This window comes from Corvus cornix, chromosome 18 (genome assembly GCF_000738735.6).
Source record: "Corvus cornix cornix isolate S_Up_H32 chromosome 18, ASM73873v5, whole genome shotgun sequence".
NCBI lineage: Eukaryota > Metazoa > Chordata > Aves > Passeriformes > Corvidae > Corvus > Corvus cornix.
In genome coordinates this window covers 10,986,770-11,011,253 of record NC_046347.1, presented here as the reverse complement: position 1 = coordinate 11,011,253, position 24,484 = coordinate 10,986,770, and the positions used below count along the sequence as shown (strand labels likewise).

At 48.6% G+C, this 24,484-nt stretch overlaps 1 long non-coding RNA gene across 1 annotated transcript; it reads left to right on the top strand.

Moving 5' to 3' along the window:
- The first annotated feature begins 2,090 nt into the window (after window positions 1-2,090).
- On the top strand, window positions 2,091-13,038 carry LOC109146063. The gene is made up of 4 exons (XR_002047836.3): window positions 2,091-2,340; window positions 2,458-2,635; window positions 11,786-11,823; window positions 12,201-13,038. It is a non-coding gene; the product is annotated as an uncharacterized LOC109146063 (long non-coding RNA).
- Window positions 13,039-24,484: the final 11,446 nt, after the last annotated feature.

Genomic DNA, 24,484 nt, shown 5'->3' with positions numbered 1-24,484 from the left:
CCTCTCGGAATCCCTGTCCTGATGCAGCCTCTGCCCTTCCCACCAGCCCTGGCTGCTCTGAGCGCACCCAGCACCACCTTCTCCATCCCCCAAAACCTCCATCCAAGTGCCCATTTCTCAATCCCTCACGACCCAAACCCCTGCAGGGCGCTGTGAACAGTCTGCCTCGTGGTTTATTAGCTCAGGGCTGCTGACAGATCCACAGGGAGCCTGGACCACGAGGGGAGTTTGGGCTGGAAAAGCCGCTGCGCGTCGCAGGTGCTGCCGAACGGGGTGCCCTGCATCACCTTTCTGGTCACAGCTCCTGGTGCTGTGTTTCCCTTTGGAGATTTACGTGCATGTGGAGGGGGTGTGGAAAGTCTTGGAAAAAAGAGGAATTGGCACGGGGATGGGATGCAGATGTTCCAGCTGTGAGCCCGTGTCAGCACAGAGCCGAGCAGCTCCTTGTGGCTGCCCCACCGTGCAGTCCCGCTGCAGAAATCTCCCTCACCCAGCAACTTCTCAGCTAAACTCGTTAAAGAAACTCAGAATTCCAGGCCTGAGTGGGAATGGTTATCGGGATGTTCCCAGGGATGTGCAGCAGCGGCACCTTGGCTGCTCAGAAGTCATCTTGGCCGTGTCACCTGGGATCTTATCCTAATTATTATCATGTGACTTATTTTCCCAAGCTAACATATAGATAACGAGGATCAGGGAAAGGAGAGGGAACGGCTTCGTTAATGCTCTGTAGGGATGATGATCCCAGCTTCTGGCTGGGGGGAGCTTTGCCAGCAGAGAGTAGAAAAGTTGGATTTCTGGGGCCGAGACATTCCCTCTTTCCTCTCTTTTTTAGGCAGGAATGAATAATTGTGTGTCCTCCTGTCTGTGATGATATTTTGGTAGGTGACCAAGGCTTGCAGAGGTTGCTGGGGTGGTTTTGGGCCATGTCCTGGCTGTCCCAGGTCTTCAGCACCACAAAGCCACCCCTGGGCTGGGGCCACCACCCACCCTCGGGTTTGGGGCTGGAGCCGTCGTGTTCCACGGGTTCCACCTGAGGCCATAAATCAGCGCGGGGCTGGATTAAAGCTCAGCTTGGATTCCCTGGCAGTTCTGCTGTTTGCACTGAACCTTGCAGAGGTTTGGATGTGAGCTGGAGATTTATGGGTATTTGCAGAGCCCACGGTTCCAGGTCACAGCTTGGACTGAGGCATTTCCAGGGAATCATTGCTTCCCTCGGCGTCTTTGGTGGCCTCGTCTGGAGCGAGGCTTTGCGAGGAAAATGCACCCAGGGCTTATCTCCCTGCTGAGTCCCCTTGTGAGGGGTGAGAGGCTGGGTAAAACAGCCCAAAAATGCTGATACAAACATTGCCCAGGAAAAATGGGATGTGTCCTTTATTGTGGCTCCGTGTGGGAGCCTTGATGGAATAATCCTGGGCAGCTCATGAGGGGAAAACGAAAATTGAGGTGGAATCCAGGGTTTATTTTCCTTTTCTGATCCCAAAACATGCAAACAGGAGCTACAGAAACCCCAGCTCTGCGTCCAAAGAACCGGGCTGAGACGATACTGGTGATATCTCCCAAAAATCCCATGCCAGGGCAATCCCTCCCTCAGGAAAGGGGACTGGAATGCCCTGCTGGACACAGCTGCCATCTGAGCCACCTCCTGCTGTCCCTGCTGCCATGTGCCAGCCCACGGACACATCCCTACGTGCACAGGCACACGTGTTCTCAGCCCAGCCTATCCCAAATCCGCTCTGGGATTGGAGCTGGAGCCATAACAATATGGCAGTAAAAAATAATGAAATGCCATCATAAAAAAAAAAAGATGTGGAAAAGCAATTCTTTATTTATACCTTGGGAACTAGGAATAATACACCTGTTTCGTGGGGGTGGCTGGCACAAAGCTGGCATTGCAGAGTGGTACTTAATAATTTTTTACCACACTTTATAGGCTCTTTCCTGCAATTAATGCTAAATAAAATCAACATTTCTCCAACTGGAGTTTCTGGCTCTCATTAACTCCCTTTTGGCCATTCAGCATCTCCTTCCCTCTCAGTATCTTTTTGTGTTTTGTGTTTCTCTTGTACATTTTTCTTTGCTCTTCTCCTCTCGTGAGCTCTGCTGGCAGCTTCAAAGCACAGGAGCTGGTTTTAATGGAATTAGCTGAGATTAGGTGCAGGATCCTTCGTTCTCCAGGTGGAACAGAGGCTCCTACCAAGGGAAGGATGATTCCAGAGCCATGAGAAGGGGAGGCAGCAGCTGGAAGGGCAACAAAGCAGCTTGAACCATGAAAAAACCTATGGAAAACCTGATGGATGGCCACGGAAGAGGAAGGCTGGAAATTTAGACTCATCCTCCCAGGTGAACTCATAAATGAAGGAATGTGTGAAGCAAAATGTTGTTGATGGTGCTGGGAGGTGATTTTGGGACAAAAAATTAATTAATTCAGTCCTGAATTAATTGGCTTTTTTTGTTTAGGAAGGAGAAACTTCCAAGAATGAGAAGTTCTCGGTGGGGAAGTGTTGGTGCAGCTCTCAGCAGACGGGAATCCTCTTCCCACATTTTCCCTCCCTCCTCGAAATTCCAGCTGATTTCAAACGATGGGATTTCAACACTTGCCAGGGGATGACAATCCCTGCAGCAACACTGGCAACAGGTAGGAGGGAAATTCTGAAGGAATAGAAATCTTCTTTCGGGTCCATTTTAGGATTTCACGTCTTTATATTAAAAATATCAGGTGGAAATGCCCCCAGGTTGGTTGATTTTTTCTCTGTTACTTCACTTGATCAGGCCCCGAATAACACCTCTTAATTCCCACCCCAAAAAGAGAAGAGGGAGAGTTTTTTGCTTTATGAATCCCTCCCTTTTGTTTTTTAAATTGCACATTTTCTGGCTTTACTTTCCATTCTCTTAAAGAAAGAGAAAAAAAACCCTCCTGACTTTTCACACAAATATTTTGGATTAAAAACTCCGCCTCTTAAAATCTCCTGTCTCAAAATGTGTGGATTTATTACTAATAGCACTGAAATTATTTCATATATTTAATATTTATTCAAGTAGATAAAGTGAGCTGGGAGAGTATTAAAAAGGCAGGAATTTCCCTGTGCCGGTGAACTCCAGGTGAGAAAGCAGCAGGAGAGGAGCAGCCCAAGGATGAGCACGCAGAGCCTGAACCCAGCATCTCCAGGGAATTTGGGATGGTGTGGGGAGCCCTTCCCAGCCTCTCCTGAGTTCCATCCAGAGAGTTTTTCCTTCTTGTCCTGGGTTGCAGTGTATTCTACTCCCATCCTCATGAGCTGTTGAAATCAGGAGGGGCAGTGTCTCCTTGCCTCCTCCCCCCAGACCATCTTTCTGTTCATGGCCCATCATTGTCCAGCCGCATGTCTCAGAGATAACTCCCTCCGGACTATCTTCTGTTAATGAGCCTAATCAACACTTTGGCCTCATGACTCATTACCCCATTGTGAGATGCTCCACCCAGAGGGAGGAACCAAGCATCCCATCGTGGATATAATCTGGGATTCTGAACACCAGAGAAAACCCTTCCCACTGGATTTCCAGAGGACAGGAGCTACACAGCCACCACTGGACCTTCTGAGGAAGAGCAGACCCTTTTTCTACAGGATCACCGCTTCAGAGGACTGCAGCCACCATTCTACCAGACTGCTACCACCACCCTGCCTAACAGGGTGTCAGGTTGCATCTTGACTCTGTCAGTTTGAACCAGTGTTTTCTTTGAGTTTTTCCTTTTCTTTAATTTCCCCATTAAGTTGTTATTCTGACTTGGTGCCTCCCACTGGTTTGTTTTCAAACTAGTACACTTCTTTAATCAGGAGCAGTTGCTCACAGGCCTCGGGTGGCGGGAGGGCTTTATCTGCCATCCCACTCCGCTGGGGGAAATGGGACCCGCATGGGATCAGCTGAGGGATGAAATCCAGGGGGATTACTGGGGAGGAGAGAGGCCACGAGGAGTGGGGAGCTGTGCCTGCTGCCGAGAGCCTTCTCCCTCTCTCCCTCTCCCCTCCCAGCCCCAGCTCCGTGATGAGAAGGCGCTGTCAGGAATCTGGGATTTATGTGGATCACGGCGCAGCCAGACCTGGCATCAGAGAATTGGATGCACGTGTGGCTCCTGCGGGATGATCCGTGGGCAGGCTCACGGCACTGAAACACGATGGAGGCTCTGGAGGCTCTGGCTCGGATCTTTTCCCATTTTTTCATCCATTACCTGCTGGTAGCTCCTCATGGATGGTGCTGGTACCTCCAGGGCTCCTGGGTGCTCGTTTTGGATGGTTCCTCCATGGGCAGTGGCTCAGGAGTGCCTGGGTGGTGCCCTGTGGTGGCAGGTGACCAGGGACTCCTCCTTGACCACAGATGAGCCACACCAGGCTCCCCTGGTCATTCCCACATCGGGCATTCCCACATCGGGCATTCCCACATCGATCATTCCCAGGTCAATCCTTCCCCTTTGCTCCATGAAATGCTTTCCATTTGTCCCTTGCTGAATTGTCCCTGTGAGTTTTTTCAGGCCCTCACTCCAATTTTTTGAAGCTCAGACTAAAGGCCTGATTTTGGCAGTGTTTTTAGGAATTTTCTTCCTTGGATTCCGCTGGAGTTTCCCCATCTCCAGCACGGGGCTGACCCTTAATTGCCCATTTGCAGCGCATTTCCACACACGTGGCTGGGAAGTGCTGCGTGAAAAACCCAGGCATTGTTATTATGAAACCTTCAGGAATAAAATTAATGGATTCATAAACTCCAGAGTCATTAAACCAAACCTGATGTGGATGGAAGAGCCCAGAGCTGAGCAAACCTTGAGCAAACCCAGATTTTCCCGAGGAAACACAAACTGGCTTTAATCAGCAGGGCCAAATCACTTTTGTTTCCTGAGGTTTCTTTTCCCCTCCCGTCCCCTTTTCAATGTTGGGGATCGCAGGAGAGCCCTTTGGCCTGAGGTGAAGAGGGGAACGCTGCCCATCTCTTCATGAAGATTTTAAAAAACAACAACAAACTGCTCTGTTTGGCCTGGCCAGCTCTCGAGCTGCTCTCAGGATCTCAGCCAGCCTTTCTCAACAATATCCCGTGGTTAAAACACTGCTGGTTGTCCCTAGGTTTGGGATCCCTTGGGTTTATCCCCACCAGAAGGTGAGAGAGGCTTCACCATCACCTCCCTTCCTTTTTTTCCTTCTGCCTCCCCAACGCTTCTCTCTTGCAGGTTGGCATCGAATTCCTGACAGGAAATATTCCAGGTGGTAAATCCCTGTGGTGGGATTCATCGAGGGCAAGGAAAACGGAACTTCCCTTCTCACTTTGCTTTCCTCATACCAAATCCAAGCCCCTCTCTGGGGTGAAGAAGGTGGAAGCTTCAGCCCAGGAGGAAAAGCTGGGAGAAAGTGATCCTTGCTAAGGAACACCTCGTTTTTAGGGTGTTTAGGGAAAGCTCTGACGCCTGCTCACGAGTTCGTGGCAAGTACTAAATTTAGTGCCACGGCTGCAGCGCCGTGTGTGGGGGAGGACTTTCGGATGACGCATGGATCAGCCTCATTCCTTATGGGAAACTTCCAGCCTGTGCCACTTTCACTGTCTGGAACAAATGAGCACCTCCTGGTGATGCCATCAGCCCATGGGAGCAGCAGCCAGAGCTGGAGATGTTCTTGGAAGCCGTAGGAGTGTGGGATTGTGTAACCCGCTGGCAAAGGTGTGTGTATCTCTCAATCTGTTGTATCCTGCTCCAGGTTTAGGTCCAGATCAGCAACAGGATTTAGTCACCCAGCTCTCGGTAATTCCTTTGGAATGTTGATGTGCAATTACATCTTGTCCTCAGCTGAGTCCATCCTTTTTAATTTATCACTGGCAAAGACCGAGCAGAAAAACTTGGAGTAACTTTTGAGCAGCTGCCGGTTCCTGGGGGTGCTCAGACCTTCAGTTTTCAGCTCAGTTGACCAATTTATAAATTCTAAATGTGCTGATCTTGCACCCAGATCTAAGCCAGAGATAAAAATGGCACTGTCACTGCACTGTCACCAAGGGCTTCCAAATGGGAGGGGCAGAGCCCTGAAGAAATTCCCTTCTAATGTGGGTTGAGATGGTGACAGTGACCCAGGAAAGCTGGAAAGCTCCAGATTCTTTGGCCAGGTGAGATGTCCCACTGATCTTGGAGGGTCTCGCACTTGGGTGAGACTCGGAGTCCCCTCGGCCCAAGGGATGAGTGAGTGGCTGGATTCTCTTCAGGAGATCCATCCAGGGCTCTTGGACCACTGCAAATTGGGGAATTGTTGAGGTTGGAAAAGACCTCTAAGATCATCAAGTCCAACCATCAAATGCTTTACAGAACTGTAAAATATTTTTAGCAACCTCACTTAAACCACTCCCTCTGATGCAAATCAGTTAAAACATGACCATGACATAGAACAACCAGGTAAGAGACCACAGTGTACTGGTTCATACTGGTTCATACTGGTTCATACTGGTTCATACTGGTTCATACTGGTTTATACTGGTTTATACTGGTTTATACTGGTTTATACTGGTTTATATTGGTTTTGAGTGGTGAATGCTGAGGGCACCATGGCAGCTCTGGGACTGTTTTTTGGGAGCTGAGGATGACGAAGCCCCAGGGATAACTGGATTTTCGGATGATGTTCCCATGGCCTCACTCGCAGGTGTTCTCCAGATGAACTCATGGAGTGCAGCATCGTCAGCACCACCAGACACAATTCCTTGAGGCTCTGGTGGCATCACCCAGGGATTTGTCCCAGCTCAAGTCCCCACACGCCTCATCCAGCGTGACTTGGGCGTTACTCACCGTGTTTATTTTCCGTCCAACTCCTGGCGCACAGAACCAGCTGTGCCAGCTCCCAGATCCATCTGAACAGCATGGAACGGACTTCCCATGGGCTTGATATGTGAGCTCATGGAAGTCCTTCCCAAAAGCTGGAATTAGGGGTGGCCACACCCGCCTTGCACAGGTTGGGCTCGCCAAGGCTTGTTGGGCTGTGAACCCCTGGTAGCCGGAACTGTTTCATCCATGAGGAGCCAAATCCATGGATGGAGACTGCTGGCAGGCTGTGGGATCACACAGAACAGTCCTGACCGCCAGCTGGGTGCTGCTCTCCCATCCCATCCCATCCCATCCCATTCCACATTCCCATCTCCTCCTCCCAACCATGGGCTTGGAGGTGACTGCCATGAAATATTCCTGGAGGGAAAGCACCCTTTGCACAATTCCTTTGGCCAGGAGTATTTTCTGTTCCATAAAAAACCAGTCTCTCCAAATAGAATAAAATTTCCTTTTCCCATTGCTGTGGCTTCCAGCAGCATAAACAGGAATGGATCCTTTTTTTAGGTTCTTCTTTAGGTTCTTGTTTGGTGGAATGACAAAAGAAAATTGTAAAGAGTTCGAAGCATCTGGGAAAAATTTTCACGTGTTAAAAGAAAAAATTCAAATTGGAAGGACATTTCCAAGACCACATGGGAGAATGGAATATCTGGGAAAATTTTCACTTGTTAAAAAAAATCCTTCCGTTTGGAAGGACTTTTGCAAGAGAATATGGGAAAATGGAATATCTGCTCCACCTGAAAAGGAATTGCCTCTTTAATTGACAAGAGGCAGAGAGGAAACTCTTCTTGTTTAAACTCAGCCCAAACCTGCAGCTCATAAACTTCTTGTCAATCCCACGCTTGTGGTTCCTTTTTGCTTTTCATCTTTCAGTCTGGTTTTTATCCCTCTTTTGTCATTCCCAACTCCGTTTCTGTCCCATGGAGGTGGTTGGATTTTCAAATCTTGGGTCATCTTGCATCCAGAATCTGTGTCCTTGCACCAAAACATCCCGGATTTATTTGGATATTTCAGAGGCTGTAGCTTTCTTTGCTCCAAGTCACCCAGAATTTTGGGCTGGTCCAAGCTGGAATTGCCCATTTCCAGGTGAGATATCCCAGGAGATCCAGACAAAACTCCCACAGCCTTCAGAAGATGATGAGGACGCTTCCACTTAAAGTCTTAGAAGTGGAAACAAATCCTGCATTTCCTTGAAATCGATTTTTTAAACTCTGCCTTTCCAGAAAAAAAAGAAAATAAAGGTAGGGATGAGGCAGAGCAGGATGTTAAATACCCAGCCTACGTCAGCCAGGAGCTTGCTCCTAATCAGCCCATCCACCTGGAATTCCCAGGGGCAAGGAAGGAGCCTGTGGGAACAGGTTGGGACAGAGCGGAGCCATCCTGGAGCGGAGCTGCCACCCAACCGCAGGGCTGGAAAAGTGCCTTGGGAGCCACTTGTGAAACGTGTCCTGTGTGATCCAGCGGCCCAGGAATGGGATGGAAATGCTCATTCCATGAAAATCCCCCTCCTCACCGTGGCACGTTTATTATCCCAACTGACTCGCAGCACCCGGCGCTGAATTCCCGCTTGGAAATGGGATCGGCACTGGGAATTTTCCACTTCAGGACAGACTTTATAATAAATAATTTCAGAAATCATAAATAGCAGCAGGATTAGATCACTGGAGCTCAGGAACTCACTTGAGTTTAAAGAATGGTGTGGAAACGAGGATTTTTTTGGATGCTGCATCCTTCACCCCCTGTCTGTGCTCCTCTCCTGCCATAACTCAATTATTGCTCAGAAGAACTTCTGCTTGGTCCAAAAAAAAAGGAGAAAAACCCCAATTATAATAAATCCACTGCAGTGTTTTCCATAAAGTTGGCCAATAACGAAGCAAAGAGCAGGGAAAAAAAGGTAGATATTGAATTCTTACTAAAACTTGGCGAGAAATAACCTTTTATTGTCGACTTTTTTTCATTTCCATGCCCAACTTGGCTGCTTGGGCCAAACTCCGTGCCAAGTTTCTCTCGTGTGTTCTTTCCCTGTGTGTTCAAAACACTTCAAAAGCTGCCCCCCAAAGGGTTCTGTGGAGGTTTTACATGGACAAGGCTGGAGGAGCCTGGATTTGAGGGTGAACATGATGGAGTTTTATGGATATTTATGGATAGTTTTGGCTTGTGCTTTTTTCTGGCTTTTTTTCTTCCCCCTGCCCTGTCCCCCACCATGGCAAGGTCTCCAGAGGGGCTGTGCTGACAGATGCAGCTGGAGACGGCCACGTGATGTTAACATAAACTCCTCTGGCAGCTTGGAGAGGCACCAGGAATGGCTCTGGGAATTTTTTGGCTCTGCTTGGTGCCCGCGGTGGCATCTGCCAGGTGCCCTCAGCTCTGCGTGGGCACAGCCCTGGCCCTGCAGGCTGGGACACCCTAAAAGGGTCCTGTTGTGTCTGGGCACACCCAGAGTTTTTAATCTCCAAAAAAAAAAAGCCCAAACCGAATGGTTTTGGGCTAATAAGCCACCCCCCAAACCAGTTCCTGCCATTCTGGCTCATCGGCGTCACCCAGCCACCGCTTGCGTGACGTTGGGGTTGCGATAAAATAAATCTGCTTCTCTCTTTATGCTTTAAAGGTCTTTTTTCTTGGATTCCCTCACTGAAAGCATCACTTTGCAACGAATATAAAGACCAAGTCTCACTAATTTTCTCTTTTGCAATAATTTCATTTTAAAGAGGAAAAAAAATTGATTTAAAAGTTTGATCCCACTCTTCTCGTGTTGTGCACTTTCAGTCTGCACTGCTCTGCGTTTGCCTCAGAGATGTTTAATTTCTCTCTTTTTCCTGTTCTGTTTCACTGCATGTTTTGGTTTTTCTGAAGCCCCGCAATGTTGTTTTTGGGGTGAGTTGCTGTGGTGTTACCTGAAATAATCTGAAATATTGCAGGCACAAAGACAACACTGAAGTGAGGGCAAGTCTGGCCCATCTTTTATTTCCTTTTTGTATTTTGCCCTATAAGAAGGTAAAACTTTTGGACTCCCTGATGCTGCAACTGCTCATAAATCCATTTAATTTCATTCTGCGGCAGCACGCGAATGCAGCTCCAACACAGAAGTATCAGCTCTCCTTTTGAATGGAATTAAAAGCTAAAAAAGGAAATAAAAGTGCCATTTCCAAACCTTGCCCAGTTTTCTCTCAGCATCTTGTGACAGCAGAAACATCTTCTGAAACCCAACCCCAAATGATTTAGGGGTGAAAGTGGCACGAGAGAGGAGCCTGGGTTGGCCACGCGTGGCAGGAGGTGATGGAGACAACTGGGAGATGGGGTCTTTGCCTTTTTGGGATTGCCCCATTCCCACAGGCCTGTTTTCCCTCTGCTGGCGATGGATTTGCTCTCCCTTAGCATTTTTCGCTCTGCTCTGTGCCCTGCTGGAGTCTGTGGGGTCATCAAATGTGGGGCAGAGCGGGGAGGCCTCAGAAGAGAAGTGACGGAGCCCAAACGGAGCGAGGGGAGGGGAGGGAAGGTCGTGCTCGGCACGGCGCTCCCAGATGGCTCATTATGGGACCATGTGGCACAATCCAGGCTCATCCCAGTCTGTTCTCCTGCCATGAAACCCTCCCGGGGCTGCTGAGCTCCCGAGAGGCTCCGGCTGCGCTCTGGGTGACGTTCACACGTCGCTGACCCCGCAGAAGCCTCGGAATCGTCGCAGTTTCAAGGCTGGTGCTGTAAATTAAAAGTTTCAGTGCAAAGCTCGGGGTGGGGTGGAGATCCAACCAACTCTTTGGAGGTTTCCAGGTCCCTCAACCCCGACTCCCCAGGTTTCCAGATGATTCCAGAGGGCAGAGGGACATTCTGGGGGTGTCACCTTGCAGGAGTGAAAGCAAATCACCAAAAACTCTTCCCTATGGATCACTCCTTCCCTTTCCCCTGCTCAGGGATCCCACAGAAAGGCCGAATCAAGGGACTGAAGGATTTATACTGGAAACAGATCCCCACGGATCAGGGCTTGAACAACACCTCCATCCCCGCCTGACCTTTCACAGTCTCCATTTCCTGCCCAACGACTCCAAGGAAAATAGAGCAGCTCCTTGGTATTCCATGGAAATCTGCTCCAAACTTGTCAAAACACCCCCCCACGCCCCTCAGCTGCCGGGGACAAGACCTCTGCAGTAGTTTCCAGAGCCCCCGTGCAATTACTCCCATTTGAAATTAGCTTTAATTGGCGCGTGTGAGCCACAGAAACATTGCCCCGCTCTCCGAGCGAGACCCCGTGATTAAGAGTCACCCCCTAATTGCAGCTTTGCTGGGGGGCTGTGCTGGGTCAGCTGTGGGGGGAGCGAGGGCAGCAGAGGGTGCTGGGTGCTGAGAGTGGAGGTGGCACTGCACATCAATTAGGGGCCATCAATTAGGGGGGGGACGCTTTGGGGTGCAAACTTTGGAGGGGATTTAATTACCCGGCCAGATGTTTTAATGCCAGCTCCTCGCCCGCTGCCCTGCCTGCAAACCCTGAACTGGTGGAGATCCTGAGATTAAAAAATCCCTGTCTACAATTTAGAGTGCATTTGTTGGGTTGTTGGGGGATTTTCTGCAGGATTTGAGCATCCTTTTGCCACCAGAGAGACGATCCAGGTAAGTTTTTAACCCTTTTAATGAATTTAATTACCTGGCCAGACATTTTAATCCCAGCTTCTCGCCCCCTCCCCTGCCTGCAGACGCTGCCTTGGTGGAGTTCTTGAGATGAAAAAGTCTTTTGTAGAATTTAGAATGAACTCATTGAGTTATGGGCTTGGGTTTTTTTTTTCAGGAATTGAGCATCCTTTTGCCCTCAGAGAGATGATTCAGGTAAACTTTTATAGCTTTTAGGGGATTTCATCACCTGGCCAGATGGTTCGATCCCAGCTCCTCGGCCCCTCGCCTGCCTGCAAACCCTCCTGAGATTAAAAAATCCCTTTGTACAATTTAGAGTGAATTTGTTGAATTTTTGGGTTTTTTTTTCAGGATTTGAGCATCCTTGTGCTACCAGAGAGACGATTCAGGTAAACATTTAGTTTTTAGTGAATTTAATTATCTCACCAGATGCTTTAATCCCAGCTTCTCATCCCCTGCCCTGCCAGCCAACGCTGCACTGGTGGAGATTCTGACATTAAAAAGTCTTTTGTAGAGTTCAGAATGAACTTGTTGAGTTACGGAGTTTTTCTGCAGGGATTGAGCATCCTTTTGCCATCAGAGATATGATCCAGGTAAACTTTTAAACCTTTTAATGAACTTAATTACTTGGCCAGGTGTTTTAATCCCAGCTCCTCGCCCCCTCCCCTGCCTGCAAACCCTGAACCAGTGGAGATTCTGAGATGAAAAAGTCTTTTGCAGAATTTAGAGTGAACTTGTTGAGTTTTTCCTGGGGTTTTTTTTGCAGGAATTGAGCATCCTTTTGCCATCAGGGAGACGATATTGGCTCATTTGGGACTCTTGTGGTGGGATTGCACTGAATGAGAATGAGCAGGGGGGTCAGGGAGGGTGCAAGACTGGTGAGGGAGAGCTGAGCTGGTGTGAAACGCTCCGAGCCCGATGCCAACTGCCAGCCCCGTGCCAGCAGCTCCTGTCAGGAGCATCCCGGATGCTGCAGCAGATTTTCCAGGGTTTTTTTGCGGATTGACCCAATGTTCCTGTTGGCACAAAGCCTTGGAAGAGCAGCTAAAAGCGGCGCCGCTGAACAATCCTGATCTGCTCCAGATTCGAGAGAGAAAGAAAATCTGTGCACCCAGGAGAGGGGAAAATGGGGAATGAGCTCTGCCTGCAGATCCGTGAGAGCACCTTCTAGTGGGGAAGGAACCTGGCAGCACCAGGAGGAGTTTCCCTGTCATTCCTGGCCTGTGGTTTGGACTTGGTGGGAAATCCGGGTGTGCACGTGCCTGGAAAAATCCCATTTTTTGACAATTTAAAGCCCTGAGCAAACCCACAACCCAAACCAGGGGAGGCTCCGACTGTTCTTTGTCACTGCTCCAGCTGGATGGATTTTATTTTCAACAATTCATCCCGTTCCCAGTCGCTTTTGTTCCCTTCTGGCCTCGTCCTGCTCCCAGGTGGGAGAACGCTCCCAGCTTTTCCAGGCACGGGCTCCAGGGATGGGAGCAGCCAAGCAAACAACGAACCAAGGCTGTTTAGGAAGGTTCAGCACGTGGAGAGGAGCCCAAGTTTCCATGTAAAGGCCTGAACGGGACAAGCGTGACGTGAAACACATGGAAAATATGGAAAATGTGGAATAAGTCATAAAATTATAAATAAAACAAATACAATAAAACGGGAATGCAGTTTTACCCGTAATGATTTGTGTTCCTAGTAACCCAAAACTCCCTCACCTTTGGAAAATTGTGTGTTTTTCCAAGGGGGAGCTGCCTGCAGGTACCGGGAGCTTGGCTCAGGGAAGGGCTGGAGCATTCCCAGGAAAGCTGCCCCCCGCTCAAGCCCTGCCTCTGACAGTGACTCGCATCGTGATGTCAGGAAAAATCACTTCATCAAGCCGTGCTTGGAGTTACAGCAGGAATTTTGGCCAGGAATGAATCTTGGCTTGTTCTGGGGAGAGAGATTTGCCTGAGGGGTGAGCCAGGAGGGCTTGGATTTTCCCTGGATTTTCTTGGTTGCTCCCTGAGTGTGCTCTCCCCGTGATGCTGCGGGTGCTGGTGGGATGGGGACTCCAGGGAACACTGGCAGGTTCTGGATTTCATATTTTGGGGTGGCCTGCAAATCCCTACTTCTGTCAAACACTTGTGCAGAGACTCCTTAACAACTCCAGGATCTTTCCAGTTCCAGGGAGGAATTCACAAAATCTAACTCTGAAAAGGAAATAAAAATGGTTTGTCTGCTTTGTGGCGCTTTGAAACAAGGGGACCTTGATGACCTTAAAGGTCTTTTCCAACCTTCATGATTCCATGGTTCCATGATGCTCCATCCATAGCTAGAGTTGAAGGATAGATAACCTCATCAAATTAATGACATTTATTTGTAATTAATTTGAGGCCTTTTGTGGCCCAAGGACCAACAGGGCACCTGTAGGAAAAGCCAGTAGGACACAAGGAGTGATGGAGCTGGGCTTGGCTCCTCTGATCCTTTATCCCAATTAATTAAGGGCCAATTAAGATGTGCTCTGTCGGGAAAGGCTTTGTCACAAGCTGGGAATGGGGTTTAAATCCCTGACTTTCAGCTGGAGGAATTTCTATCCAAGTGGGATCATTAAGAAGGGCAGGAGAAGCCTGGAGGGGTGTCCAGAGCCGTCGGGAGAAGGAAAGTAAAAGCCGAATTATATGAAATTACAGAATCATGGAATCATGGAATGGTTTGGGTGGGAAGGGACCTTGAAAATCATCTCATTCCATGGGCAGGGACACCTTCCACTATCCCAGGTTGCTCTGGGCACTTCCAGGGATCCAGGGGCAGCCACAGCTTTCCTGGGAATTCTATTCCAGGGTGCCCCACCCTCCCGGGGAACAATTTCCTCCCTGAAGTCCCATCCACAGCTTGGAAAAGTTCCCTTTGCTACCGGCATGATTCCTTTTGCTGTGCAGGCACCAAGAGGCAAAGCAGGGCAGGAAGAGCAGGAGCACCCATGGATCACTGCCGTTATTCCAGCGGAAGGAGCTGAATTCCCATTTCCCTGCGTTTTTAGGGCCGATGTGGCCCTGCCGGGCCGGTGATGGTGCAAAATCCCTGCGTGTGCCAGGCCTGGGAGCTGTCAGTGCAGGAGCTGGGGCCTTTGCCAGGGAAATCAGCTCGTCCCCTTTGTTTATTGTGCAGAATCCCGATAAAAGAAAGCCTCGGGAAGGGGGAAAAATCCCTGTTTGTGGTGTGAAATGAATGTTCCCGTCTGGGCTCCGGGAGGCAGCCGGGAGGAGCGGCTGGGCTGTCCCTGCTCCACAAATCCGAGTGATTGTGCCGCATCCCGGGCTTTGCTGGGAGAGGGGCACCCCCCCTGGGTCCCCCCAAGGGACCCCTGTTATGGGAATTTTGAGGCGTCTCCTGCTGGGCAGAGGAGGATGGGAATGCTCCCCACTGTGATTCCTGGAAAAGGCAGGCCCATGGAAGTGGGATTTGCAAACCAGCATTGCCCCAGAATTCCAAAAAGATCCCAATCTCCTGTTCTTCTGCTGGAAAGGTGCTGCACGTTGGAGCTGTTCCTGGATCCGAGGTGGCTTTGTCTGTGGAAAATCAGCAGGAAAGGCTCCAATAAAATGGAATGGAATGGCTTTCCCTTTTTCCTGTTTCCTTTCCCCCTTTCTCCTTTCCCCTTTCCTTTCCTTTCCTTTCCTTTCCTTTCCTTTCCTTTCCTGCTTTCCTTTCCTTTCCTTCCTTCCTTCCTTTCCTTTCCTTTCCTTTCCTTTCCTTCTTTCCTTCCTTTCCTTTCCTTTCCTTTCCTTTCCTCCCTTCCCTTCCCTTCCCTTCCCTCCCTCCTTCCCTTCCCTTCCCTTCCCTCCCTTCCCTTCCCTTCCCTTCCCTTCCCTCCTTCCTTTTCCCCTTTTCCTCTTCCTTTTTCCCTTCCCCTTCCTCTTCCTCTTCCCATTCCTCCTTCCCTTCCTCTCCCTTCCCCTCCCTGTAATCAAAGCACACGCCCCACCCGGAGCTAATTAAACATCAGCCTAATTTGAATTGAAACGGATGATTCAGGGCAGTCCTTCCACCCCAAACCCCAGAGCTTTTGGCAGTGCCCGCGGAGGGAAAGGGGCACGGGAGGGAGGGCAGGGTCAGCAGAACAGTTTGTGGATATTTCTGTCAGGATGCAAAGAGTTTTTATCAAACAAAAGGAGCTGGTTAGGAGGGAAAAAAGAATTCCGGTTCATTCTGGGCAAATTTAGGGGATTCCAGTTGCTCATTAAGCTAATTGCAGCAGAGTTTGTCTCAGTGACAAAAGCAGAGCTCTTGCCTCACCCCAGACTCTGAGCTAAGCCCTGGCTGGGCCCAGCCTTGCACTCCACAATAATTCAGGAAAAATCCATTTGCCTGTGATTTAGTTACAATTTTTCAAAATCCCCTGCTTTTCTTTTTTTGCTTTTCCTTTATTTCCCTCTCTTTTTGCCCTCCCCCGCCGATCCCTCCTGCTCCTTCCCCTCTGGATTTATGGGTCAGGAGCCCTCCAGGTTGTCCTGATGGATTAAGCAGAGACAAGTTGTGGCGAGTAAATTAAAAATGAAGGAGTTGCAGCTGTTGGAATAAACTCGGGGCCAGAGGAGGTAAAACACTTCCCACCCTCAAGGGGCCTGGAAATAATCTGGGAATCCCCAAGTGCAGGAATAAAGGGAGCTCGAGGGAAGGACGGAGGGAGAATCCAGCACCTCCGGGTGGGATCCCCTGGATCCCTGGCAGTGCCCAAGGCCAGGCTGGACGGGGCTTGGAGCACCCTGGGATAGTGGGAGGTGTCCCTGCCCATGGGATGGTGGCACTGGATGGCCTTTGAGGTCCTTCCAATCCAAACCATTCCATAATTCCATAATTCTAGAATTCATGGAACCAAATTTCCGCTTGGGCTTTTGGGCAGAATTATTCCTCCCCCCCAATTCAGGGATTATGTCACCATTGGGAGCCATTCCTCTTCCTTTTTATCCCCATGAAAAATTTCCCCATGGAGACACCAACACTGCAATTGTTCCAAAACTGTTGTTAAATGAGAATATTCCAGGTTGGAGAATTTTTCTGCCTCAAAAATAAAAAAATCACTCCCAAAAAACCTCTCCCAAAATCCCATCTCCACTTCTCCCTTGAATTTTTTGCCTCCACCCTGGGTAACAACTGCTCAGTTTATTGGGAAGGACGAGCGGGATTTTTTTTAGGAATTCCATATAGCAAGCATCTAGGAAAGGTTCTGATTATGGCCATTAGAGTGGGAGAATAAAGGGATCCAGAATTCCAGCTCCTCCGGAGGCTGGGAATGACGCAATGCTTTCTGGGCTTTAAAACACGATGGGATCTTTTTAAAGGAAGGATTATTTTCATTTAATTCCATTTGCCGTCAGTCTTGTTCTGCTTTGGGTGAGGGATTTTTCCCTCTCTCCTGGAATTTTTTGTGCGGGGCGGATGGGGGAGAGGGTTTTGTGGGATGTGGCAGGAGGACACTTCAAATAAATAAATAGGTAATCAGAAAAAAGGAAAATTAATAATAATAATCAATATTAGCAATAAAACAAAATAAAAATAAAAAGAATAAAATTACGATAATTTAAACAATAATGAATAATACGGGTATTAATATCATTATTAATATCATTATTAATATTAATATTAATATTAGTAATTCTGTGATGTGCAAACTCTTTATTCCTGGCTCCTCCTGGAATTCCCTGAGATCCAGTTGCTGGCTGCCGATTATCCAGGCATTAGGGATTAACTGCTTGTCAAAACCTTGAAATAATAGATTAAAAAGAATCCCCTGATTTGAAGAATTCCATTTTCCTGTCACTAACAGGGGATGATTTTCAAGCCCTTGTAGTGGAAAACCCCAGAGTGGGCAGTGAGAAGGGGCAGAATTTCTGAATTATTTCCTGATTTCTGTCTCGATCTCAGTTAGATCTGATCTCTGCAAGGAGATTTCAAAATATTTAAATGAATCTTTAGAAGCTCATTAGCCTGGCAAGCTCATTTAGGATGCACAGTTATTGGGAATTTCGGGATGAATGGAACCATTCAATATAACTGAGCCGATCACTCAGAGCAAGATCTGAAACAATGTAAACCCCAACCTCCTTGGAAAAGGAAAGATTAAACAAAACACTGAAATAAATTAAGTTTTCCATTAAAATTCCTCATCAGACCCTGAACTCCTCTGAGCTGAGGTCTGGGATTGGAGGAGCAGCTGGGACGGGCAGGACTCAGCTCTCCATCCATTCTCCCGATTATTCCCAGCCAGGACCTTGGGAGCTCCTCGAGCTGAGCCTGCACAGCCACGAGCGGCCAATTCCCTGCTGGGGACGTTCTCCGGGGCTCCAAACTTCCACTGGACCATTCCTGGGAATAACCTTTCCTGTCTTTCCAGCTGGGAGTCTCCATCCCCTCCTGGCAGACCGCGGCTGCGATTCCTGCAATAAAAATCCCATGGGATCAACCCACTTGTGTCTCCAGAGCTCCCGCGGGTGCTGAACACCCCTGGCTGTGGCAGTTCAGGCATTGGGAATGTCCATACGTGACTTCCCAGGAGCTTCAAAGGCTTTTTGAGGACATTGGTCCGCGTTTGCAAGGAATTCCATGGAAAAAATCCCTCAGGGATGAGCCCACCCTCAGCAGAACCAGCCGGGCCCAAGCTCAGCACACCTGGGACTCCTCCAGGACACCCGGAATTATTTCCCCTCAAATCAGGGATTATTTCATCACTTGGAGCCATTTCTCTTCTTTTTTCCACACGAAAAAAGCTCCATGAAGCCCCAGCTCAGAGCTGGGAGGGTTTTTGGGGCAGGTTTGGGGTTTGTGGCCCAGCCCAACCCTCCCTGAGGCCTGCTTGTCTCGGCACCGTGGGGTCACACCAAGATTTCATCTCGCAGGGACAAAGTTGGCATTCAAAACCCCGCTGGAGGCTCAGGATCCCCATAAAACAAGAAAAAAGCTGGAGAAGCTTCTTGGAGAAACGAGGGGAGATTTCATGGAGATCCCACAGAGACCACAGGGGCAGACCAGGGCTGGCTCTACCCGGTGGGCTCTGGCTTCCAGAGGCAGCTTCAGGCATCCCCGTCCCAAAAAACCACCGGTGCTGAAGCATTTTCCAAAAAAAAAGGCATCCCGTGTTTCCCTGCTGCCCGAATTTCCTCTCCGGTCACTAATTAGGAACCTCCAGAATCAAGAAAATGCATTTATGGCCTTCAGACATCCCAGGTTTGAATCGAGCTACAGAAAATCCCGGGGCTGGGTTTATTTCTCTTCCCAGCTCTGCTGTTTGCTCATTAATTAGGGCTCGTTTGGGGAGATTTGATGACTTTTTAATATTTCCCATGTAAAAAAAAAAAGGACAGAAAGGGATTTTTTTGTGTTTTTCCCTTCGCAAATGGAAAAGGGAAAGCAGAGGCTTTTTTTTTTTTTTTTTTTTAATTAGGACATAGTTATTTTTTAATTTTCTTTGGAAAAATGCTGCCAGGACCCAGAAGTGTCAAATTCTCCCAGGCAGGGGGAATAATGTTGGTTTTTAGCTGCTCGGAGTCTGGGGTTTTGTGGCTGATTCTTGGGAAATTTTTCACATATTTTGTCCTCCTGGATTTTCGGGAGCTGGGATGAGCTTTTAATGTCCCAGGGTAGGAAAAAAAAAATTTAATTAAAAATTAAAATCAATTAAATTAATTAATTTAAAATTAAATTTTAATTTTAAAAAGCTCATTTTATCCTTAATAATTGTGAGGATTTGACTTAGAAAGCAAAAATAATGACATAAGGATGGGATTTTGTATGGATTTCTTTAGGATCATGGAGTGGTTTGGGTTGGGAGTGACCCTAAAGTTCATCTTTTCCATGGGCAGGACACCTTCCACTATCCCAGGTTGCTCCAAGCCCTATCCAAGCCAGCCTTGGACACTTCCAGGGATGAAGATTGGAAAAAACACCTTCGTGCAATAACCAGGAAGCTGAAAATTCACATTTTTGCATGGAATTCAACTCCTTTTCTCAGGATTTTCGTGGTGTCTTAGCTCTGCCTGGGAATCCACGGAGTGTGAGGGGACAGAGCTTCCCTCTGGCAGCCTGATCCAGGCCCTGTCCCAGCTGCTCCAGCTGTTTCTGGGATTTCCAGGGAATTCGAAGTGTTGGGAGTTTCAGGAACACCTTTGGCTTTGTTGGAGCTTGGGGAGGATTCCCGCTGCCCAGCTGGACATTCCCACATTCCCTGCCCCTTCCTCCGCAGCTGGAAACAACCAGGAATGAGGGATATCTCAGGGTACGGCTGCTTTCTGGGGATGTGCGGTGGGAGGGGTGTCCCAGCTCTGGCAGGGGGGGATATCCAAAATTTGGGATGAACTGGGAGCATCCTGCGGGCACCACAAGCTGGACCCTGCTCTGGGGCGTTCGGGGCCTGCCTGTGCCAGCTGGGAATGCTGGGCAGGAATGTGGAACAGGAATGTGGTACGGGAATGTGGAACGGGAATGTGGTACGGGAATGGCATCCAGCAATTCCTGCAGGACACAATCCCATCGCTTCTTCTGGAATTGGGCTTTTCCAAGATGTGGAGCTGCAGGATGCAGATCCAGGTGTGATTGATCTGTGCTTTGAGAGCTTCACTCCCAGCCCACAGCTCCTGCAACCAGGAACTCCTGTGGAATTCCCAGAGTTCCTGAGCTCTCGGGCCTTCCCAACACTGCCGAGCCTCCCCCTGAGCTGTTTTCGGCTGATCCTGCTTATCCTTCACCCAGGAATTCCCAGGAACTCCAAGGATTTGGGTTGGGGCACTGCTGGGAGAAGAGAATTCACCCATGGCAGGGATGTGAGCGAGGGCAGCTCTGGGAGCCAGGGATGCTCTTCCCAGGATTTGGAATCCCGGAAGCACAGGAACAACGCCCTTGGCTCATCTCCCGGAGCATCTCCAGCCTGGATCACAGCAAATTCAGGGATGAGGAAGCTGCAGGTGCTGAACACCCAGCAGGAATTCACCCCTTGCCTTCAAATCCCGGGATAATCCCATCGGAGCTGAGAGCTCCACGGAGCTTCCAGAGCTGCCCCAGCTCTGCTTGGGCCTGGGTCAGATTCACTTCTACTCCCAGATGTTTCAATTTGGAATTTTCCTGTTGAAATTTGGAATTTTCCTGTTTATATTTGGAATTTTCCAGTTGAAATTCGGAATTTTCCAGTTTATATTTGGAATTTTCCAGTTTATATTTGGAATTTTCCTGTTTGTATTTGGAATTTTCCTGTTTAAATTTAAAATTTTACCATTTAAATTTAGAATTTTACCATTTAAATTTAGAATTTTGCTGTTCAAATGTAGAATTTTCCTGTTCCAATGTAGAATTTTCCTGTTTAAATTTGGAATTTTACTGTTCGAATTTGCAATTTTCCTGTTTAAATTTGCAATTTTCCTGTTTAAATTTGCAACTTTCCCGTTTTAATTTGGAATTTTCTTGCTTAAATTTAGAGTTTTACTCTTTAAATTTAGGATTTTACCACTTAAATTTAGAATTTTCCTGTTTAAATTTATCATTTTCCTGTTCAAATGTAGAATTTTCCTGTTCAAATGTATCATTTTCCTGTTTAAATCTAGAATATTCCCATTTAAATTTGGAATTTTACTGTTTAAATTTGGACTTTTACTGCCTAAACACGGAATTTTAAGGGATTTCGGAGTGTAAGCTGTGTATTACTTCCCAGCAAGCAGGGAATTGCTCTTTCCAGTCTCATCCATGAATTAAAGGAGCCCTTAATCAGCACCCCCGGCTGCTGCAGCTTTCTCCCGCTGCCCTCTGGCATCTCCCAACTTTTATTTTATGGGACTGAGGACACAATTCCGGAGCTATTCCCTGATCCCCCCACGCCAACAACCCCAACCTCTCCGGGCACTTTCCTTCTGGGACTAAACTGTCATTTTTCACCACATTAAATTTTACAACTTTCAAGCGAATGGAAAATGGATTTTATGATTTGATTTGATTTTTGGAATAGTTTTCCTCTTTTTCCCCCCCCTTTTTTTATTTTTCCCTCCCTTTCCCCGGGTGTTTTACGGCTGCAAAAACAGCGTTTGTGGCTCGAACTGTTCGGGTTTGCTGCGGAGGGCTGAGGAACCTTTGATGGAACCCGCTGGCCTGAAGAATTATCCAAATATTTGCCTTTCCACTCTTTCTAAGACGCTGCATCAGGAAAGAAAAAAAAAAAGAGCCTGTGCAACCTTTTGACCACAAAATAATAACACTGAAAAAGCCCCCCTTGCAAACGCGGGCTGGAGCTGGAGCTGAGGCTGCTCCAGGGAGCGCCGGGAGCTCCTGGGTGGGGACAGGGACACGGGGAGCCGGCCTGGGATGTGGCAATGGGGCTCACCCGGACAGCGACTGCCGATGACCTTCGGGGTCACTCCCAACCCAACCCGTTCCATGATCCTAAAGAAACCTACCCAAAATCCCAGAGTTCTGTCCTTCCTTTCGCTTCCGAAGTCGAAGCCCTCGAGTTATTGACTGGAAGATGCATTTTCTTTGTGGGTTTTTTCACCCTGGAACGTTAAAGACTCATCCCCGCTCCTGAAAATCCAGGAATGTGCTCGGGATGCACGGCTGCATCAGAGAGAGGGAGGCTGCTGCTGGCAGGGACAACTTCCAGCTTTTCCTTGGAGCGTCCTGTGCCGTGTTACAATTTATTTAATATATCATTATCATCATATTAATACAGAATATAAAAGACATAATTATGATTTATTATTTAATTTCTGTCGTTCCTATAAACCCGATTATTTAATTTCTGTTGTCACTGTACATCCTAGTGATTAATGTCTGCACTAACGGGGCAGGGAAAGGAAACGGGACGGTGTGAGGGGGGAAGGTGGGAATTTGTCGCTGATCTCATTCTGCTGAGGACTCGAGGATGGACAGAAATCCCAATTAGGGAACTCATTTAGCTCCTTGCATGGATTTTAGCCTTTGGCCCCGGAGCCAGAGGCAGCACTCTCTGCTCCTGGCTTTTCCATGCTCGGCTGCTTATGGGTTAATTGGGCCTTTTCTCCGGAGGCCTGGAAACCCCAAGGAATGTGCCTTGTGCCCTCGAGTGATGCCGGCCTCCCCCAGCACTTCAAACGACCCCAAAAGAGCCAGGGAGAGTCCCCGGGCAGAGGAACAGGGATCCCACGGAGGCAACGGGGACTTCAAAGGGTGCTGGCAGTGGGATGCTCCCTTTCCTCCTCTCCCTGTGCCCAAATCCATCCAGAAAGCCTGGATCAATTCCCTGGATCAATTCCCTGGATCAATTCCCTGGGTCAGTTACCCAGAATTTAATGAGAACATTAATGAAGGCACTGATTGCCCCAGCACAGCTCCATCCATGCTGGAGCTGTGATTCCTGACAGAGTCCAGGGGTATCCCAAACTCCAGGCTCCCTGCACCTGAATCCATCCAAAAAAGCTGGATCAATTCCCTGGATCGATTCCCTGGATCAATTCCCTGGATCGATTCCCTGGATCAATTATCCAGAGTTTAGTGAGAACATTAATGAAGGCACTAATTGCCCCAGCACAGCTCCATCCATGCTGGAGCTGTTATTCCTGCCAAATCCAGGGGGATCCCAAAATCCAGAACCCCCGGATCACACCCAGGGAGCGATGCTGGATGTGCAGGAAGCAGCAGGGAGGGTGACATTCCCAAAATCCCCATTTGGGGTCAGCTCCCACATTCCCACATTCCCTAAATGAGCTTCCGGATCATCCTGGGAAGGTTCGTTCTCATCTTCCCTCTCCTTTCTCTGCAGGTCAGGGATGAGTTGAAATCCTGGAGTGTTTTGGGAGGTTTTTCTGAATCCTATGGGAAAAAAACCCCTCTCTTCCTTTCCTTTTTATAGAAAATCCTACAGAAATGGCTGCTCCAGGTTGCTGGAATTCAGGAACAAACCCTGGGCCTTCCCTTCCTCCGCCTCCTAAACCATCAAACCTGAGCGCATTTCTTGCCCCGTGGCAGGAGCTCATTGCACCTTGGGCACATCCAAAATATCCAAATACCAGCATTTTGCTCCTTTACAGCACTAATTGGGAGGTTTGGCAGAGAAGCAGAAATATTCCAGAGCTCCCAGGGCTTCCTCGCAGGTTTGTTTTCTAAAATCATCCAATCTTGCCATGACCCTGCAAAATGGGGAGTGGGATGCAGAGGAAAGGGAGGGAACAGGGATCTTCTCCCGGAGGAGCTCAGCTGCAGCCAAGTGGGGCTTTGCCTTGAGAGGATCCAGCAAATTTTCCTGGTTTTCTACCAGACATGAGGAAAACTTTCGCTTCCAGCCCAAAATGGGCCCAGTCCAACCCCAAATGGGCCCAGTCCAGCCCCAAATGGGCCCAGTCCAACCCCAAAAGGGCCCAGTCCAGCCGCAAATGGGCCCAGTGCAGCCCTAAATGGGCTCAGTCCAGCCCCAAACTGGCTCAATTCCATCCCAAAGTTCCCAAACGAAGCTCCCTGGAATATCCCAGTGCCCGGGGCCTGCTCCTCCACACAGGACCAGTGATTCCAAACAGTGTTTGCCCTTTTTTGGGGGGTTTAAAATCCAAACCAACCATCTGAATTCATCAACCCTGGTACACACTGAGAGGCAAAGTGAAAAACGCCAAATTTAGGAGGAAATCTCTCCAAAAAAAGAGATATTTTCCACCCCAGAGCCAGGAATCCTCTGGGCTCACCCACCTCGTGCACCCAGGACTGGAACTGGAGGAGTTTTAAGGTCCCTTCCAATGCAAACCATTCCAGGATCCCACATTCCTCAGCACCTTTGTGAGCCTTGGAGCTGGAATTGGGATTTTAGGAGCATTCTGAATAATCAGGAAGAGCAGAAAAAGAGCTTTATTTTCACGGGGAAAGCCAAAAATAGTTTTCCACTCTTGCTCACCTTGGGAGCAGCCACTTCCAATGACAACATCCCCTGCTGGGAAATTCGGGATCAATACGGAGTGCTGGGAATGAGGCTGCTCCTCCCTCTTCTTCCCTGTGCTTCCACACCAATCCCTGGGTGTCCAACAGCTTGGAGCAGGTTCCTTGGACCAAAATAATCCTACAAAAATCCCCTCCTGCTCC